A 19,529-nucleotide genomic window follows, 5' to 3' on the forward strand; every position below is an offset into this window, starting at 1 on the left:
GAAAAGTTGAGCATACTTGCAGAAACTTTACAATGCGTAGTGAAAAGGTAACCTGGGTAAATATTATATTTCTGTACAAAATGGCTCTCTATTTTATATCTTGTATTTAACACTTAATGTAAATTAATTAATGTTGTATTAAAACTGTACATATACATTTTATTGAAATTAAAACTGAGAAACAGAAAGACCTTGAAACATTTTTATCTCACATCAACACCTACGAAATGAATTTATATCATTTGTGGCAAGTTTCCTGAAATCGGATTATTTTGGAGAAAACAATTTCAGAGAGAGAAACTACAAATTCAATTACTGGTATCATACTTTTAAAATTCCAATACCGTTGGCGGTTGATGCATGCATTGCATAAGACGCTTACTCTGTCGGCTCTCTCTGTATCGTTTTCTTTTTGAGTATTCTTATCTGGGCGAAACGTTTCATATTTTTTTCGAAGCCATGTTCTTTTTTTATAAAGGGACGTACATGTGACACTACTACTAACTGTGTATTAGATTAAAACACGCCCACTGACTAAATATTAAATATAAACGGTCTCCACCTAACAAGACTTCATTTTCCAAATCGGCGACTTCCATTTATAGGAACATATTTCCCAATTCAAAATTATCTGATTGCGGAAATTTGTTTAACGTTTCGAGTTTAAAATGCTGTTCTAGCAGTACCGTTGTCTGCTATAAAAGTCACTTTGACTATCGTGTAAGGTGTAGGTCAGAGTTTATAACATCAGTATAATGTATTCAAAGACGTAATGTGTAATATATATATAAAGAAAAAACCAAAGAAACAGGGTAAGATATGTTTCGTGAGATATCAACCCTCCCCTATACCTAAAGCTAATGTGGAATAAACAAACACACATAAAAACCCACCACGTTAGAATAGGTAACTGAAGACACTAACCCAAAATGACAATAACAATTAACAAAGGACTGATACCAGTTACTGACATGCCAGCTCCAGACTTCAATTAAATTAATTGAAAGATAATGTCTTCATCATATGAAAATCAACAATAATCCCACTCGTTCTTGGTTAAGTATCATATCATCATACATTAAACGAGACGAACATAACCTGTATCATGCGGAAACTGGGTTTAGAATAAATGTGTTTATGTCCTAAGCAAATACCTTATGACTGAACCAATATTAATTCAAACACATGTCATCTTTAACAGCTTGATATAAGTATTGTAACTATATCCGTTAGCTTTTAAGGTGAATGGCGACAATTTTGTGCTTTGTATAGAATATTACCATAAAAGATGGGATGTGAAATACCTGAAAGTTTATAAGAGTTCTAAACGTTGATTCATATTAAGTATTGATGTTCTTGTAGCGGTGTCAAAATTCAGTAAAAGTTTTGACAAGTTTGTGATATCGTTACCATCTAAAAAGGGATAATTAACAATAGAAAATGTCAAATCATCTCTTTTATCGTAAATTTTAGTATTTGCAAATCTTGCATTACTGAACATTTTTGCTTTTTGCTGTTTCTACCTTTCTATTTTAGTTTTCAAGATAATTTATAAAAACTTGAAATTAGTTAAAGACATCATTATAGGGCAATTACTCCCTTATCTATAATTATAGTTATCGAAATATAAGACAATTTCCAATTTTAAGCCATGGCGGCTACGTTTGATGACTGACTGAGAAAAAAACACAAACTTTAAACTACATACCCTAAGGACCATTTACCTAAACTTTGGTTGAATATGGTTTAGTAGTTTCAGCTTGGAAAGATTATTAGAAAAGAGTATACGATAGACAAGGAAGTTAGTCAAAACTCGTTATTTAGGGCTAGAACTCCTCAAGGGGTCATCCAGTTATTCTAATTGTATTGGTATATTTGTAGATCTTGTTTATCTGATAAATTGTTATGTTTACAGTTTCAAAATATCTTTTATAATTTTAAGATGACAGGCAAAAACACAAAAAATAATAAAAAAGAAAATCATCGTCATTTACGGGCAATAACCCAAGAAGGGATCATCTGATGATTTAAATTATATCGGCATTTTTGCAGATCCTGTATTGCTGATTTGCTATTTACAGTTTCGACTTATCTATTATAGTTTTTCGGATAATTATAGATTATAGACAAAAACTCGTAATTTGGCCAAACAAATCGTCATTTTAGGGCTATACAATGTACCTCCTTAATGAGTCATCTGATAATTTTAGCGTAAACTGGAAGTAGGATAAGTATGAAATTCTTAGCATTTATACCCGTTTAATTTCACTATCTAATTTTAGACTTAGAGATATAAAGACTATTAATTAATTTAACTCAAATGTTCTATTTTTAGCCACGACGGCTATGTTTGTTGACCCACGGAAAAAACACAAATCGTATTCAAGATCCCTTCAAGATGATTTACCCAAAGTTTGGCTGAAATTGGTTTAGCAGTTTGAGTTTTTAGTTTATACGAACTTCATATACAGGAGTGTGCTCCTTTTGAAGAAACTGATCCAGAAGAGTTATGAGAAGGAAGGATAAAAATTGACATTCCTGAATTTTATGGACACCATCACGAATTTGTTGATCTATACGATGTGTCTGTGTCTAAACTAATTAACGACATTTTACCACCTTATAGATTGTGGTTTACCATCTACGTCGTCTGGTCTGCTTAGTACCGAATGTGACCTGTTCCCGAATATGACTGTTTAATTCGCATTGCTATTAAACGTATCTCGGTATTTATACATCCAACATTCATGTTTTTAGTTATGATGTTTCTTTTGTAAGTCTGGTGAAATATTGTGTTATGTCTTATCGTTTGTGGTTTTAATTGTAATTTTATTTTCTATATGTATGTAAAAGTTAAGATAATTAATCAGCTAGTTCATTTATATGACTTATAGTTTAAAGCAACTATATGCACAGGATTTAGTTGTTTTTTACACAGTTTTGATTTAGAAGAAAAAAAATGGTTAAAAAAAATAAATAATTACACCATTATTAACACAATTCTATATTAATATTCTTGTAATGGTTATAAAATAATTAAATAACACCATTACAAACTTAATCTCAATATTATATTCTATCTTTAGAAATTTACCTGTAACGTCACTTTTCGTGGCGTTGATACATTCGTATGACGCATAGTTCATAATTCTATTGTGGTGTACTGTCGTAAATTAATGGAAGTTTGTCCGTTGTTATTCTGTGGTTTACATGTTGTAATGTACTATAATATTATTTATTTATGTATTTCTCTGTCCTGATTGTTCTTGCATTTATTTGTTTTATATTCCTGTCACGTAATGTTGTCATTTTATTGGTATTTTTAACATTGCCATATAAGCGGGAGGTTTGGCAAGCCGTAAAACCAGTTTCAACCCACAATTTTTCCTTAAAATGTCCTGTACCAAGTCAGGAATATGGCAGTTGTTATCAAATAGTCCGTTTCTATGTATGTTGGCGTTTGTTTTTGTAGTAGTTCAGTGTTTCTGTTGTTCCGTTGATTTCCTCTTAAAGTTGATGTGTTCCCCTCGGTTTTGGTTTGTGAACCAGATTTGTTTTCGCTTAATCGATTTATGACTATTGAACAGCGGTATACCACGGTTGCCTTTATTTAGAGGAGGAGAGGATCTTTTGAAAAAAAATTTACGACTACGACGACGGACGCCAAGTGATGGCAATAGCTCACATGAACCTCTGGGCCAGGTGAGCTTAACAATGACATCGTTTTATCTTATTTCAAAACTGTTTAAAACAGGTAGATACACGTTCGTAAACATCTGTTTGACAATGTATGTTTTTCATGTGCTCAATGGACACGAACTGCGATTAGCAATCATGTACATGTTCAATGTTATAAGCTTAATTAGATGCATGATATTTTCTCATTGCAATGTTGTAATGGCATAACCCGATACTGAAATGTATATGTCAAAACCATCAAAATCGAGCTCCACCTGTATTTTATGGTCCATAACATTAAACAAATTTTCATTAGGGCGGATATAATGAACTATTTGTACTAAAAAACATTTCAAACCCTTTCCCCCTAGCACACCGCAAAAAAAAAAGGAAAACATGTATTTCACTTAAGAAAAAGAAATCATTTTCAAAGGGAGACAACTGATTACATCTTGTAGATGCTTAATAATGAAACAAGTCTACCTTGCAACTATAAGACTCCTATTCTACACCAAAATCTTACACATGAGACAAGTTGGTTTTCTCCACCAAAATTCTAACATGAAGAAGACGACGGGCCCCTTCCTTATCACCAACGATCCGTATCTGCATCTACTCTTAGGTCTACGGATCTGTCACAGGGAGACATTGATTATAAAAAGATACGAAACAGAACAAGGGTTTTCAAGTGTGTCTAGGAATAATTTTAATAGCACTGACGACAGCAATAGTTTCACTTGTTATGCATTATTTCTTCATTGATATAATAATCTCTTTTGTAATTAAACTATTCAGTAAGAGTAAAAGTGGAAGTTAAGATATACAATAATAAGATAGCAACCAAACGACACACACTCTAAAACAAAACAGATACAACAATAGGGATATTATTGCATTCGAGGCCTAATCTTTGGTTAGACAGATACATGCATTTACCCGATTCATGTACATTCGTAGTTTCCAGATGCTACTCATACTTTATAAAACGTCATCAATGTCTAAGCAGAAGGTTGATGAACCAGGGTTATGTTTTTTTTTCTAATTAAGTTCATTGGAGGATACCAAGACCTTGGTGATAAATATTCCGTATCAGCTTCACAAATAATACATGATGGTCCTGTTAATTACGTGTATAGTGTCCTTTTTATTTATCTATGTATATTTTTAACCTTTACTGTTTACTAGTGTTTTTTTTTTGGTAATATCCTTTTGACGTGGCTCGGTATTTATACATTCAGTCATTGTATTCTTGTCTTCCATTTTTCTTATGTGATATGTCTGTGGAGTGTTTATATGCTTTTATTTGTTAAAATAGTTACTTGTTTTATAGTGATTAAGATTATAACACAATGTTGAATGTTCTACCCTAATTTTGTTTTACATTTTTAGCTACTAGTATTATGTCTGTTTGTTTTGCTCAGGCATTGTTGTCAATATAATGGAATCTATATACGACTGTCATGCAACTGAGAGGTTTTGGCTAGCTATAAAACCAGGTTTAATCCATCATTTACTAAATAAGGAAATGCCTGTACCACGACAGGAATATGGCAGTTGTTATCCATTCGTTTGATGTCTTTGAGTTTTTTATTTAGCCATTTGATAAAGGACTTTCCTTTTTGCATTTCCCTTGTAGTTCGATATTTTTGTTATTTTATTTCTTAATTAGATGTCTGATAAATCGATCATATGAGATATCTTGTATAGCTTATACAATGTATTATAAAGCTAATATGATATTTTTTTATAAAGTAGTAAGATATATCATATACTTTGAAGATATCTTATAAACTATACAAGAAATTTTTTACTTCCTTTTTGTGTAAAATGTATCATATAAACTATATAAGGTATCTACTTCTGATTAAAATATTGCATATGAACTATATTGATATTTTTAATACTTTATAAGATAACTTGAAATTAAATAAATATAACAAACGGCTTGCCGTATTCGTCTAAATAGACAACTTCCTTATAAGTTTGTGTTTATAGTTTAACTTTCAGATCCAAATGTGAATTATGTATATTTTTTTTATTTCAAAAATCTGTTAATCTAAGAATTGAATGGGTTTTTATTTCAGAAAATTTGTACGAAATAAAAGTGAGTATGAAACGCGAATTTAGTACAAATTATTGTATTGCTCCTGAAATATTTTAGGACCTCCATAGTTCGATTTCAGGATATTCTATTCAAATTACTGGAAAAGTAACAGTAAATGAAACATTAGCTATACTCGAAGGTAACAGCTTTTCAATCACACAATGACATCATAAATACACTGATTGCAAAAATATTGTGCAACATATCTTTTGATTTAAAGAACTTGAAATTACAAATTTGTGGAAATAAATTATATTTTAGAAAAACATGCATACAAATCCACTATCTGTTTAGGATTTAATGGAAGTGTTAAAACATCAATCAAAACTATATCTTTCAAATTGACCTTGTTGTCAAAGTAAAATATGTACAGTTGTAATAAACTACAACAAATACATTAATTAATTGCATATACTTTTACATAATGCATATCCTTTTTTTTATTTCTTGCATAATATGAATTTTCTTTTAAATGTTTTCACGAAGCTGTTCTGTAAGCAAACAAACAACGTTTTAAGCTCGACTAGACAATATTAGTCTAGGAAGTAGTTGATGTATAAACGGATATTTGTGATCTACGCTAATGAGACAGACATAGAAGCAATTAACGATACAAAAACCCAAAGACATCATTGTCATTACTCGGGAATCGTCGTCTTGGATCTGCTAAAAATATTTTCATCGGAAACGAGTCGATTAATTTTAGCGTGCTGTAATCCATCCGTAAAAGTAATTTTTTTTTAATTTTCCACAATATTGTTGTCGCACCACCCATGAATGGTGATAGGAAGGATGATAACACTTTAATATTAATCAAATTATATGCACTCGTAAAGCATAAAATCATAAAGGACCAACTGATATTGTTTTATGTCAAAGGACCACTTCTATGCATACAGATATGTTTTCTTTTGATATAACAAGTGTGGACACTGATCAGTTTGGATAGAATGTTTTACAATGTCTTCTGGCCAGAAGAGTTTCCTATGTTCTTTTGTCAGTTAAGCTGTCATATGCTAGCACATCAAATTTGCTTTTTGAGTCGGGAATACTAAAATAGGTGTAATTGTCCTTATCTAGCAGACTAGTAGGTTATTTATAAGTAATTGGAGATTTTTTTCATGATTTTCATTCTAGAACTCAGAAAATATATCTACATTGTAGAATAATGTTTTAGTCATATTATATTAATTTACAAAATTGACAAAAGCAGCTATAAACGCCGTCGTTGATTTTTGTATTTGAATTTGACTAAGTCAATTTTTTAATGCACTTTAAAATATTCAAATAAAAATTAAACTTTCATGATTTACCATGCTATCGTCAAATGGTTTTGATGATTAAACGTACCGAATTAGAATATGAAATCTTCAAACACGAGCTCGTCACCCTTTGCGCCAATTTTCTCAGCAAAAAAGTTTAAATTTCTTTCTCAATCTCTGTGAAACATTGGCTAGATTAAAAAAATGTAATGATATAAAAAAGAAGATGTGTTATGATTGCCAATGAAACAACTCCAAAAATGACCGAATGACACAGAAATTAACGACTATAGGTCACCGTTCGGCCTTCAACAATGAGCAAAGACCATACCGCATAGTCAGCTATGAAAAGCTCCGAAATGACAAATGTAAACCAATTGAAACGAAAAACTGACGGCCTAATTAATGTAAAAGAATAATGAACGAAAAATAAATTTGTACCACAGCAACAAACGACAATTACTGAATTACAGGCTCTTGACTTGGGACAGGCACGTACAGAATGTGGCTGGGTTAAACTAGTTTGATGGCGCAAACCCTTCCCTAACATGGGACAGTGGTGTAACAGTACAACATAAGAACAAACAATGTGGCTTTTCATGAGCTGATTTGTTAAAAAATAAGCCACTTTCGACCCGTCAAATTTCTAATGAAGCGGTTCCGATAGTTATTTAGGAGTAGCGTCCCTATGTTGACACTTCAAACTATTTTTAGAACATTTGAACGATCAATGTTTATAAGCACTTTAATTTTATGTTGTTATTTACAAATGAATATACTCAAAATAATTCAATATCGTTATCTGTTACTTTGTTATGCAGGTTAAATAAACCATTTAGAACATATTTTATCATTTTTAAAAATAGTTCTAGAAAATTAGTAGCAATGGTATTTAAATAAAGGCAACAGTAATATACTGCTGTTCAAAAGTCATAAAAATTGAGAGAAAACAAATCCGGGTTACAAACTTAAATAGAGGGAAACACATCAACTATAAGAGGAAAACAACAGAACAACAGAAACACTGAAGTGCAACAAACATAGAAACAACTATTTGATAACAACTGCCATATTCCTGACTTGGTACAGGACATTTTAAGAAAAAAAAAATTGTTGGTTGAACCTGGTTTTATGGCTTGCCAAACCTCACGTTTATATAGCAATGTTCAAAAATATCGCTAAAATGACAACACCACGTGACAGAAATACAACACAAACTTGTGTAAGGGTATGCAGTTACTTCAATATGTTGGTTGATATTTTTTCCACTGTTGCTGATGATTCACTCTCATCAAGTATTTTCTATCTACACAACCAGGTATATTTCAGTGCAGATTTTGAGTGCTGTGTGAAAAATTCTTTTTGAAACAGAAATAAGTGTCATTTCATGTAATTATGAAAATGCCAGTCTGATAGCATGAAATAAGAGTGATTTAAACACGTCTGACAAAGAGTGCCTTTTTCAACAGATTTTTTTAGTTCGTTCTTATGTCGTACTGTTACACCACTGTCCCAGATTAGGGGGAGGGTTGGGATCCCGCTAACATGTTTAACCCCGCCACATTCTGTATGTATGTGCCTGTCCCAAGTCAGGAGCCTGTCATTCAGTGGTTGTCATTTCTTGCTTTGTTACATATTTGTTTTTGGTTCATTTCTTTGTACATTAATTAGGCTGTTAGTTTTCTCGTTTGAATTGTTTTACACTCGTGATTTCGGGGCCTTTTATAGCTGACTATGCGGTATGGGCTTTGCTCATATTTGAAGGCAGTACGGTGACTTATAGTCTTTAATTTCTGTGTCATTTGGTCTCTTGTGAAGAGTTGTCTCATTGACAATCATACCACATCTTCTTTTTTATATTAAGTTCAAAAGACGGGACTTTAATGTTTCCATTGGACATGTAATATGTGTTATCACAATAACATGAGTTCTTTTTAGCAATAAAGATAAATTAAAATACTTACATCACTAACAGTTCAATAGGCTTTCAAGTATTCGGCTTCAAGCGTGCCTGATAAAGGTAAATCCAGAAAAGTGCTTTGGACTCATGAAATTTAAAACGTGTTGTTTTAAATATTTAGAGCACTGGGTCTATACCTCTGCTGTTGGACTATCAGTCTCCGAGGGTATCATCAGCTCAGTAGTCAGTACATCGGTACTGACATGATTTAAAACAAACTTTTCTAAAATTATCCGTTTATAAATATTTATATTATGAAGAAAATAAAGTTTTAGTTCCCTCAGGCAAAGTTGCCGTTACATGGATTTAGCTATTTGTTAAGGTCTTTTTTGGTCATATACCTCTTCAACACTTTCGGTTCTAAACATCATTGACGTTCAAATATTCGGCTTTAAGTGTTCCTGATATTTATAACGTGTTATTGTATTTTTTTTAGTTATCGCATGAAAATTGTTTTTTTCATCAATATGGAAAAGAATACCAGTCCGGTTTCACGAACGAACTCCCTTAATAAATCTATCATCTTTTAAATGAGATATTGTAGCGAGATGAAAATTATGTCAATATGCTGAAATCTGTTATAACTAAGTCATGAACATTTGACGTGAGTAAGTTATTTCTTTTTGAAAAATTCCAGTGTTTACATATAATAACCGTACTTTTAATACATTTTTGAAAAAGAGAAAAAAGTCAATTTGAAGCTAAGTATAACGTATTTAAAAGGGCTTGCAGGGTATGTTATAAATTCTTATTCCAAAGCATCTTATAACAGAAGTGCCTTTGGAATGTTTTTTCTATTCATCTTTAATAGAAAGATATACAATTTCTGACAATAACGGCAAGTAAAAATCAGAAAACGGACAAAATTGCCGCCGATTACTTTTTTTCCGCCAAATTAGCACAGCTTCAGAACGGCGGGATTATCTAACGCACATTATCTGTGATCTATTGTTGCTGTAGGAATATAGCAACAACGGACGTTTCCATGGGCTTGCTTTTCGACTTTTTCGAATGGACATTTTTTGCAATATTAAAGAGAAATATATTTATTTATTTTGTCCAAAAGAATGATATGTCTTCCGGTGTTCTGTTAAACTGTCGTCTTTTTGGTATCCTGGAGGGAACAACCCGTATTGACTAGACCTCAGGGATGGTTCGTGATGAGCGGAATTTATGAAATACGCAATCCGCCTGCTTGGAATTAGGACGTTAAATTCGATATCCTGTGTTTAAAGAGTATCACTATCCGTGCACTTTTAGAAATCATGCAACAAGTCTTATGGGTATTGGAGCAATTCTGTTTCTGTTTTTTTTTCCTACATTTTCCATTTTCCCTTCAAGATGCTTTTTCTTTTTGTCTTTGAGATAGTTTCAAACGTAGAAACATTAGCTATATGACGGAAAAGGATCTTAAAAGCAAAGAAAAAAAATATATACCTAGGTAGATTAGGTCAAATATCAATTCTAAAATTTATTCGTGAGAACAATTTAATGCGCACGCAGAATTCTCCTTACCAAGGATCACGTTTTTGAATAATCTCCAATCTTTACCCTCTGTTAATAATATTTCTGCTACTATATCCGATATTTCCTACTGGTATGTGATATTTTATTGCATATGCAAAACACAGAGAATGCTTTTTCGTTATAGTTTTGATTTTAGTATTACATAATTTCTGTTTTTATAAATAAATAATTATTAATAAATGCCATCTTAGTTATATAAACTCAAAAAGGTCTCTTTTGTATTTATTTACAGGTCCTGGATGTCCAGGTGACTGGGATGTTCATTACTGGATATCAAACCACTCCAGTAATTTTTCAAATACACAGGTTATTATATTTTACTATCTATTTGTATTTGTATGTGCTATTCCAATGACTTTTGACATTGTCTTTCAGTCGTTTTTCTTATATTTTAATTTTATAAAAAAAAAGTTCCTTTAACCGTTAGACTGATTGAAACGGTGAATATCTAAATCGTTTTGTTATTTTTTTTTATCATAAACTGTTGTCATTATGTCCATGAAATACACAAAATGGATAAGAGTTTGTTGTGTTGATATATACGTATGCGTGAAAATGGGGGTTGGGTAATCTTTTAATCAATAATAGCCTTTTCATTCTGTCTTTTATTTCAAAGAAGTGGACAACATTAAAGGTACATTCAAATTTCATAATCGGAAAGAAGTCAGCAAAACACAAAGAAAAAAAAACAAAAATACAAAAAAAAACAATAGAAAACTAAAGACTTATCAACACGAACACCACCAAACAATGGGGTGATCTCAAATGCTCCGGAATGGTAAGCAGATCCTTATTCACATGTGACACTTATCGTGTAGATCCTAGTAAGCACACATTCGGTTATGTCATAATCTAGTAAACAAACTGGAATTGTCGCTATGACAATTGGAACATATCTGTAGTCATCTGCGACACAGATATTCAATAACGGTCACCCCACTCATAATTCCATGTTTATTCAGAATAAAATATCAATCCAGTACACATCCAATGGATTTATTAGTAAGACACCAATAGCAGTCAAAGAAAATCATTACATTATGCATTGCCAAATTAAAGGTATCGACAAGATGTAGGGACGCTAAGTGTTAATAACTTGAAAACAATACATATTTAGTTATGTTTTAAACAATTACAAATGTAATTCATGTCATTACAGACAGAGACAGCATTAAAAGATCTTGCTACAATGTTAAATGATAAGCCTTTGAAATACATTTATATGAATGGTATCTAAATTTATGAACTCTTACGGCATGATTTCCAGTTTGAAATTATATTTCTATAGGTAAACAAGACTTTTAAAACTAAATATGTGTATTATTGCATTTGGTAAAGGTGTCTTTAATTAAAAGTGTGGAAGTAAAACGGAAATATACTAAATAATTGCCAATGAGTCATCTACCCAATAGTGATTTAATGACGTGGAGAAACTATAGGTAACCATACGGCCCTCGACAAGTAGCAATACATTTATCGTATAGTTAGAAATATGCCCCGACATGACAAAATTTGAAACAATTCAAGCGAGATGCTAAAAGACTGATTTATAATAGAACATTTAACGAGAACAAGTATGGAGGACATTGACAAACGACAACCACTGAATCACAGGATCCTGATTAAGGGCATGCACAGGAAGAATGTGGCGGGGTTAAACATGTTTGTGTACATTCAACCTTCCCCTAACCTAGTGAAGGGGTGTAACAGCACAACATAAGCTCATATGTTTATTAATTACTTTAATTTTAGTAAAGATTCAGCTGCTTTCAACAGTTCATTTTCCTATGACATTTTTCTTTAATATGAATGTGATTTTGATGTTGTTGATAGTGTCCGGTGTCAGGTTTACTTATTGAAATGCAGTATTTATTTTATTGAGAATTAACCAAAAGTTCTTACATATCAATATTAGATATAATTTCATTCTGTGGAATCTTTACACTAAAATTCTTTATACAATTTTTCTTTAATCTATTACTCAGATATCCTGTTTGGAGGTTGACATTTTGTGTGTTATTAACAATAGCATTTTGTTTTTTTTTTCTAGTTAGCTTGCCTGATTTGAAGAGAGCAGTAAATTTGAAATTTTAAGAATAACTTTCTCGATAAATCTGCTTCTTATACAGTTACTTTATGGTAAATTTTTGTATTCTTGTCTTTCGTTTTTGCTAATGTGCTTTGTCTATATGCCTTTTTGTTGTTCTTTGTTGACATATTTGTTTGTTTTTATAGTGATTACAATTATAACACAATGTTGACTGCTGTACCCTTATTTTTGACATTTTTACCTATTATGTCTCTTTGTTTTGTTCACACATCGTTGTCAATATAATGGAATTTTATGCGACTGTCATACAATTGAGAGGTTTAGATAGCTATGAAACCAGGTTTAATCCACCATTTTCTAGATAAGAAAATGCCTGTACCAAGTCAGGAATATGACAGTTGTTATCCATTCGTTTGTTGTGTTTGAGCTTTTGATTTTGCCATTTGCTTAGGGACTTTCCGTTTAGAATTTTCCTCGGAGTTTCTGTGGAGCAGGATCTGCTTACATTTGGGAAGTACCCTTAGTTTTTGGTGGGATTCGTATTGCTCAGTCTTTAGTTTTCTATGATGTATTATGTGTACTGTTGTTTGTCTGTTGTTCTTTTTCTTTTTTAGCCATGGCGTTGTCAGTTTGTCTTCGACTTATGAATTTGAATGTCCCTTTGGAATCTTTCGCTTTTCTTTTACAGTATGCGCGACTATCAGTTAAAATTAAATAATTTCGGTTTGAAAAGCTTGAAATTGGAAATTTTGATAGAATCTTTTCACTCTTCATAATACTTTTGAAATGAAATTGGTGGAAGTTAATTTTTCAACTGATGTTTTTAGCTAACTTAACCTGAAGGGCCTGTCTGAGCCTTTGTACTTACTTGACGTTCGTGTTTTCCGTCGTCGTTCGTTGACTTTTACAAAAATCTTCAACTCGGAAACTTCTTGGTCAAATAAACTAAACTTGTCCACAAAAGATGTGTTGAAGGCCCAAGGCAAAAATATTACATAGAGGTAAAACGCAAGTTTTGTCTTTTTGCAGTTTAGGAGCGGGACGATATAGATAGAAAAAATCTAATTAGGGCAATACGTTATGAGTGTCAAGATCTACATATTGTTAATTTCGACCAAAATTGTCGGATGACTCCTTACAGGATTTATTACCCTTAAATGTCAATTTTCCCTATTTTTTATTTTTTTTCCGATTTATCTTGAAAACTATTCAAAAATAGAGAACTTTACAAAGCAAATATGATCACCAGAACAAAATTTACATACAATTCAACAACGCCGGAATTTTCAGATAACTCGCATAGTTATTGCCCATGAATAATTATTTTTCCCCCATTTTTTTCGGTGAAACTATAGCAGATAGATAAAAATGTAAACAGCAAAAATGGTCAGCTTAAAAAAATCTTCAAAAGGTCAACCTAGGTGAAAATGTCAGCGACTCATTAAGGTAGTTTTGATCCTTTAAATGATGTTTTTACCTAATTTTACGAAACTATAAAAAAGAAAAACCGTAAACAGCAAAAATGATGAGTCAAACATAGTCCAAATTGTCACTTGACTCTGTATAGAAGTTATTGCCCTCAAATGACCATTTTATTCTTTTTTTATGTTTTGAGCAAAAACTATAGAAGATATAGAGAAACTGGAAACATTGAAAATGGTCTTTCAGAAAACATCTTGACATTTGTCAATGAATTATAGGAGTTATTGCCGTAGAATGATGATTTTTACCTATTTTCATTCGAAGCAAAAAAATATAGTAAGTAAACCAAACAAAATGATCAGAAATACATAATCAACAACCATGCGATTTTAGTAATGAATTATATTTTAGTCTTTAATAATGGCATGTGACCATCGTTGAAGATGCATATAGATCCAGGTGATCAACACAGGCCCTTATGAATCTCTAGAAATTTTAAAGGACAGCTTTATATTCGGTTCCAAAAAATACAGAAACTTTGTAGGAATCTAGGTAGATATCTTGCGGAAATTAAAATAACTGTTGGCAGTAATTTGCTGAAACAAATGGCCAGTAAACGAGGTATAGTCATAATTCAAGTATTCTGTTATATAAGGCATAATTCATGTTTGTTTAAGTATTACATTTTTGTTGAATTCAGTTTAACAATTTGTTTTTGAATGAATTAATGACGGGAATAAAGCCTCTCGGTGTAGAAATGAATTAGGTTTTCGTGATTCTGAAAAAATGCCAAATGGCAAAAAAGTAACAGAGTTTTAAAGTCAGGTAATTAATCGAAGTAATCCATACCGCACAATGTATTTCACACAAGTGAACGTTTATATATATATGTTAACAGAAGTAGTAAAGTTTCCATGTGCGTTTACTTTTCATTAGCTACACTTGGTGGGTTTTTTAATTAGTATTCCTTAGGTGTTTTATTGTATAATCTTATGCGCATCAAAATTATGAATTAGATTAATTAAGTAATTTGATGAATAACGTTATGCTTAATATAAAAAATAACTATTAATGGGCTATTGATATTAAAAAAAAGTATATTTGGTAAATCTTTTCAAAGTCATGTAGATAATATCAACGGTACTAAATTTACTTTACAAGATTTGCATTTCGACAATTAATGTCTCTTATGTAATGCTGGAGGTCGAAACGTTTGGAAATCAAAAACCTAATACAAACAGCCGATAAAACCAGAGTTAAACAAATTCCGGACAAGGTATCTAAGCTTTGGATGGGGTCATATTCCTCAATTTCAAATATTTTCAAAATTTCATAATTAAACAAAGATCGTATCAGTTTATCTCTGAATGTAAAAAGTAAAATAACAAAAATACCGAACTCCGAGGAAAATTCTAAACGGAAAGTCCCTAAGAAAATGGCAAAATTAAAACTCAAACACATCAAACGAATGGAAAACAACTGTCATATTCCTGACTTAGTACAGGTATTTTCCTCTGTGGAAAATGGTGGATTAAACCATGTTTTATGGCTAGCTAAACCTCTCACCTGTATGAAAGTCGCATACAATTCCATTATATTATGTAAATAAACTCATCATAGTTACCAGGATTGGAATTTTATATTTACACCAGACGCGCGTTTCGTCTATAAAAGACTCATCAGTGACGCTCGAATAAACAAGTGTTAAAAAGGCCAAAAACGTGTCCCATAAGTGCAGAAATCTCATTTATTATAGTTATTTTTGACAAACAAAATATCAAATATAAAACCAATTTTTTTTATTTTAATATCTTAGAAGAGAAACCACATTAAAAAATAAACCCTGTTTTATTTATCTTGTTTTTACAACTTTATTGTGAAACTATTTTGTTACTTCGCTTTTGAGACAAATTTTTAGCAAGACAATTAGAATTTAATAGTTTACTGCAAAAATAAAGGTTCAATGGTGGGTGCCAAAATCAAGCGTATGCTTTGTCTGACTAATACAACGTTAAATGATGCAACTAAATTTAATCAAAATTAAAAAAAAATAAAAAATCCAACAATTTGAACATTTTTTTTACAATACTTTAATCATTATTTGTACATTATTCAACATACAACATGATGAATGATTCTTTTTACGAGTAACAAATGAAAACTTCAAAAAGTTACACCAAACACATGGATATTGGCAAAAATAGTTAGCTAAACTTTTTAAATAAGAATAAGAATATTTATTGAATCCAATTAAAGGGCCCGTTTCTGAGCATATATATATATATATTCATAAAAAACACAAAAATCGATAAGTAGATAATAAAATATTAGCATCATTGTTCTAACGTTTTCATCCTTCATGGGACTTATCAAGATATGTAACTAAGTAACGTTAACGTTACCACGGGGTAGTGTGACGTTACGTTATTGTTGTGCATAAATTGCGTACTTCCTTTACGCATTTAGCTTTGCTTTGAATGTCTTAAATAAACGTTTCTCTAGAAGAGGATACGGCAGTGAAAGGAGCCAAGGAAGACAAAACGCGAGGTCGGATCAACGATACGAAAGTACAAACTACATAGAAAATGAAGAAATTCCGACTCAGCATTTTTTAGGGAACCGCTTCTACAACCGAGAGCCAAATTTAACAAACAAAGCGATTTAAACAGCGATACAATTGACCCAAAAATTATAAATTTATCTGACAATGAATTGGATAATAACGAAATTACTCTATTATTGAAAGGATTTAAATTTACACCTACACCGAAACCAAATTTAGCCGAATTGCAAACTGATATACAAACATTCAACCGTCAACTACGACTTTGAGAATATTTTGGATCTGATAATAAAGACGAAAAATCCATTGCAAGGAATAAATCTATTTTCATAACTCCGAAAGATAGAGATAAAAATTTAGAACTTTTTATTAACACTATTTCTAAATATCCAATATCAGAACAGAAAACTAGAGAAAATTTATCAATTAAGGAAAAGAAAGGATTGCGAAAATTAAAAGATAATGATTCTATAATAATAAAAGAAGCTGACAAAGGTGGTGCAGTGGTAATTAGAACAAAGAATATTACAAGGATAAAGTACTTCAATAATTAAAGGACACGGAATTTTACAAGGAGGAAAAGAGGAATATGGATAATCGCTTATGAGAAAAATAAAACAGTTGATTAAAAAATATCCTGATTCATTTACCTCAAAGGAAAAAGATAAACTGTGTAACTTTAAAATTCAAGAAAGTAATTTCTATGGATTACCCAAAATACATAAAAGAAAAGAAATACAAAAAGGAGTTCTAGGACAAAACAGAGAATATATCAAAGTGTATAAACCGACTGATGTAAAACTCCACCCAATAGTGGCGGGACCACAATCGTATACTCATAGATTGAGCCATTTCATAGATTTACTACTTAAACCTCTCTGCCCGAAGATTCCGAGTTATGTCGTTGACGATATAGATTTCTTGAATTTTATACCAGGCACTGTACCAAAGGGTACATTTTTAACCACCTTTGACGTTACAAGCTTATGCACAAATATTCCACATGATTTAGGCATTGAAGCAGTCCAACACTGGATCGAAGAAGAAAGAGAATTGATTGATTCACGATTTAAGACAGAATTCATCATCAAAGCTCTTAAAATTATTTTAGAAAAAAATTTCGATGGAAAAATATATCGACAAATAAAGGGAACTACTATGGGCACAAAAGTCGCTTCCTCATATGCCAATCTTGTTATGGGCTATTAAGTTATATAGATACAATGGATAAGCGTGGATTCTTGAAAAAGAAACCATGAGTCCGGAGGGCGAATGGTTTGTTTTTCATGAATCTACGCTTATCCATTGTATCTATGACTTAAACTTTTGTGTTAATTTCTTTTCAAAATTAAAGCCTTTTCCTAATTAGAAGGTATTGTAAGTGAGTTTAAATAACCATGTTATCGTGTCCAACGATGCATTGATAAATCTCAGATCACAATTAATTGGTTAACAAAATACAAATATAACACTTATACCTTTAAAGATCTTTATATTACCAGGCATATGAATATTAGCTGTTTAAACAAAATAAGACATATTCGAAATTATTGCTAATAAAATCGAAAATGGAAATGGGGAATGTGTCAAAGAGACAACAACCCGACCAGAAAGCATATATAAAGTATATATAACAAGTATGTTATCGAAAATTTTCTAGCACTCTAGGCACATCACGATTTTCTCGCATAGGAATTTGTGAACAAACCTTTGTAAAATTATGTAGTAAAACAGATGAAATCATACTATATTTATAAAACAAAAATTGACAAATAGAATGTAATCATTTTTGTTTCAAACATGTGAAATAGCCAATAATAATTAAAAAAAAACCGGTAAAACTCGCTATTATTACAAAAATATCCACTATTACATGCAAAATTAGAAAAAAAACAGGATCATTTAAGAATTGGAACAACAGAGAGAATACAGGGATTCGAACCTAAACCGACAAATCCCTATCTTTAACTCATTGATTTTAACCATGCTAACCTCGCGGCTACCAACTCATACCATACGACTGCCTATTGTGTCTATATAAAGGTACAAGCCCTGTGTGTCCGATGAACCGATGTATATCAGATGTTCATTTAAATATATAAAATAGACATCTATAGTGTAACCCATTGGTAGCCGAGAGGTTTCGTCAATGTGTTGATGTCAGTCACACATAACAGATTTCAAGGAAAGGTTCGATTCCCAGTGAAGGCATATACAAATTACAAAAAATAAAGGTAAGTTTTTAAATTAATTCCATTAGTGAACAGAAATCAGTAAATTAGCCAATTCAAACTTAATGAAATTAGGCACACAAAGGAAACAATTGAATATAATTTGGTGAGTCAATTTCAGCGGCAGATTTAGGAAGCGTTGATTCTAGAAAAAGAATCCACGGTAAATGAATAGGCTGACGTCACCACAATGGTTTAAGAAGAAATAATGTACACCAAAGTAGGTGAAAATTTTGACCAGGATTTTAAGGAATACGTAATCGAAAAATGGAAAAGAATTCTAGACGACTGCTTCATTTTATGGACAAAATCTATGAATGAACTTCTTTTATTCCACCAATTTACAGTGGAAACAAGTGAGTTACCATTCTTATATATCACAAAAGAGATTTTCCGTAATCAAGTTATCACCGACATATTCTATAAAAAGACTGATACTCATCAGTACTTAAATTTCCACTCTTGCCATCTAACACACAAAAAACGGAATATCCCGTTCTGTATGGCCAGACGAATCTTTGCAATAGTCACAGACAAAGATATACGAGAAACTAGGCTAAATGAATTGAAGTCGTACCTACTTCTTCAAAAGTACCCGTTAAGCCTGATCGAGGCTGGTGCAAAAAAGGTAAAGAACTCAGTATAGCTCAACTACGAACGCCGAAACAAAAAACAGAAAAAAATATAATTCCGTTCGTTAACACGCATGATCCTGTCATCACCAATGTGTAT

At 31.6% G+C, this 19,529-nt stretch overlaps 1 long non-coding RNA gene across 1 annotated transcript in view; it reads right to left on the minus strand.

The window, feature by feature from the left end:
- LOC127708885 (uncharacterized) overlaps positions 1-18,998 on the minus strand; it is a 35,005-nt gene extending 16,007 nt beyond the window's left edge. Inside the window, exon 1 of the long non-coding RNA XR_007985420.1 lies at positions 18,275-18,998. This is a non-coding gene — a long non-coding RNA (uncharacterized LOC127708885). The remainder of the gene's footprint in view (positions 1-18,274) is intronic.
- Positions 18,999-19,529: the final 531 nt, after the last annotated feature.

This window comes from Mytilus californianus, unplaced genomic scaffold (genome assembly GCF_021869535.1).
Source record: "Mytilus californianus isolate M0D057914Y unplaced genomic scaffold, xbMytCali1.0.p SCAF_7, whole genome shotgun sequence".
Classification (NCBI taxonomy): Eukaryota; Metazoa; Mollusca; class Bivalvia; order Mytilida; family Mytilidae; genus Mytilus; species Mytilus californianus.